The sequence below is a fragment of the Tamandua tetradactyla genome, chromosome 5 (genome assembly GCF_023851605.1).
Source record: "Tamandua tetradactyla isolate mTamTet1 chromosome 5, mTamTet1.pri, whole genome shotgun sequence".
Classification (NCBI taxonomy): Eukaryota; Metazoa; Chordata; class Mammalia; order Pilosa; family Myrmecophagidae; genus Tamandua; species Tamandua tetradactyla.
In genome coordinates this window covers 108,070,391-108,073,685 of record NC_135331.1, presented here as the reverse complement: position 1 = coordinate 108,073,685, position 3,295 = coordinate 108,070,391, and positions in this window count along the sequence as shown.

Here is a 3,295-nt window from a genome sequence, read left to right as displayed (position 1 = left end):
TGCAATCTACTTTTCCTTTCTGAAATTTCTAACATTTTGTCATGGCTTTAACACTGTTTAAATTCATTACACTATTTCTAGGAGAGTGGGTGTTTGTTTTAAATCTTGGCTATTTTGCATGGCATTTTTTTGAAGCCTTGTAATCTGAGATTTTTTATTATACAATGTCATTTTCTCAGATATTTTTATCACATTCATTTATACTTTCTCTCTCCTATGGACGCTTTGTGAGGAGTGTCATCATTTCCTTTGGGTTTCCACATGTCCTGACTTTGTTCTCACATCTCATTCTAATGCATTCTAAAAGAGTTTCTCCACTAAAGTTTTTGCTCAGTAATCTTTCTTTAGCTAGCTACTTTTGTCTGTTTTACAATGCAACTCACCCTTTTGACTTGTTCATTTCAACTTTTTTTTCATTTCTAATATCTTTACATGGTTGCATTTCATAACTGCTTGATCTTTGTTCTGATTTCCGTTATGTTTATTACTCTTAAGAATACATGTTGGTTTATTTAAAAATTGCATTGACATTTGAATAGTTCTGCTCTTCGGTATATACTATTCCATTTTTGGCTTTTTTTTCATGATGCTGAGTTTCAGAGCTATCAAATTTTTACCCTATCGATATATTTGTTGCCTTGGTTAGTGATGTCCGCGGTGACCAGACAAGACTTATGTCCTAACTTCATTAATTTTTTTAGTGTGTCTAGTGGGCATTGGAAGAAAGATATAAATTCAGAAGTCTTTACGTTGCAGTCAGTAGTCTCAGCTACCTCTCCTCTATCCCCACAGATGGACTTTTCCTGTCCTCAATGTAATGTCCCAGTTGCTTTATCTCAATAATTTCTCTTCTTCCTGGTCTGCCCTTTTCATTGCTAAAGGCTACAGGCTGCCAGCCCCAAGGATATTTGTTATTCTTGGTTCTTGATTACCCACTCCAGTCTACCTCTAGACTTGTTCTAACAGTGACAAAGTGAAAGCCAACAGATATTTGGAACATATCTCTAGGAAACAGTTTTCATGACTCACTGTCAAGTTTCTTTTTTCCTTTTTAAGTTGTTTTTTCCTGTTTCCTAATGCTTAACACCTTATTTTGCTGAGTTCTAAGGCTAAAATTTCAAACGTGATTAGCATTTACCCACTAAATTCATAGGATGTACCCATTCCCACTCCAACTCCAATTAACCCATCCTGAACTCACTCATTTGCTTGATATCAGCAAGGCACACATAAAAGACAAACAGGAACAAAAATCCTGTGCAGCAGCCCTCCCCTTTACTTAGGATATGGACTTCTCCCACTGAAGGCCACTTCCTTCTGCTTCCCAAAAAAATGCAAAGACCCAATCATCTAACAATCCCATCAGAGTAGGATTCTCATTAACCTATTTTAATGAAATTAAATTTCTCATTTTACTTATCACTTCATGGGTTTATTCTCTTCAGTACCTACCTTAATTAATAACTAATAACAGAGATTAGTAGGAATTTAGTAAGCAAAGATCTTATAAAAATACCTATTTGTGATATCAGCTATTTAGTTATTTGATGTTGACCATTTATTTAGCTGGTGTACATGCATTCAGTAAGAAAAAATCTGCCCATATTATAAAAGCACTAGTAAATTGCATTGATATATTTATGTAATAGTAGTACATTACAGAAAAGAATAGATAGATGAAGAAATGAATACAATAATAGTAAAACACATACTTTAAAACATATGCACTGGTCATCTATCAACAGGGTTATTGTATAAACATTTTAGCTTTTTAAAATAAGTTCTGCACTGAATAATAAGGTAATAGCATTGTACTGATCTTTATTTATCTTTAAGAACAATCATAAGTTCCTAAGGAAGCTTTTTAGAAATCAAACTTAAAAATAAATACCAAGTTTGAAATGGAAATTAATTGCTTCATAAAAATAAATATTAATATTTAATGGGATATTGGCTCATTTTTATCATAAAACATATGATTTGCCTATGTGAATATAGATTATTAGATGGCCAGAAGTCTGTGGATATCATAGTGAAATGTGAATATCACATAAATCATCAACAGAAAGGTGAACTGAAGCTACACTGCACAAAATTATCAATAGCCTTCTGTACAAAATGAATAATGGATTATATCCTTATCTTGTGTCATATTCCAAAGATTCCAAGTTTGGGTCTTTTATTATCTCCAAAATTTAATAACTTGTATTGAGTTATTTGTTCTGCAGCATTCAGTTATTACTATTGGGAAATATACCCAGGCTAATATCCATTAATGGACTTAGTGGAGAAGCTGGAGACATCTGCAGTAAAAAACCTGAAATAACAACACATATTTTCTTCAACCATTCATCAGTTGATGGACACTTGGGTTGCTTGCATCTTTTTTGCAATTTTGAATAATACTGGTATGAACATTGGTGTGAGAATATCTGTCCAACTCCCTGCTTTCAATTCTTTTGGGTATATACCTGGTAGAGGGATTGCTGGCTCATATGGTAATTCTATCCTCAGTTTTCTGAGGAACTGCCAAACTGTCTTTCATGGTTGCTGCACCGTTTTACATTTCCACCAGCGATAAATGAGGGTTCTATTTCCACACATTCTCTACAACACTTGTAATTTTCTGTTTTTTAAATGGTAGCCATTCTGGTGGGTGGGAATGGTACCTCCTAGCAGTTTTGCTTTCCATTTCCCTAATAGTTAAAGATGTTGAGCATCTTTTCATGTGTATTTTAACCATCTTTGTATCCTCTTTGGAGAAATGTCTACCCAAGTCTTTCGTCCATTTTTAAATTGGATTGTTTGTGTTTTTTATTGTTGAGTCGTAGGTTGTCTTTGTATCTCCTGGATATGAAACCCCTATCAGATATGTGCTTTCCAAGTATTTTCTCCCATTGGGTAGGTTGTCTTTTTACCTTTGTAATAAAGGCCTTTGATAAACAAAAATGTTTAATTTTGATGACGTTCCCATTTGTCTAATTTTTCTTTTATGGTTTGTGCTTTGGATGTTAAAGTCAAAGAAATCATTGCCTAACACAAGATACTTTTTGCATTAAAAAGGAATGAAGTTCTGATTCGCACGGCAACATGGACAAACCTTGAAGACATCATATTGAGTGTAATAAGCAGACACAAAAGGACAAATATTATATGATCTCACTGATATGAAATAATTAAAATAAACAAACTCACAAAGTCAGAATCTAGAATATTTATTACCAGGGGCTGAGCTGGGTGTAGAGAATAGGGACTTAATGCTTAAATTGTATAGAATTTCTATAGGGGCTGATTG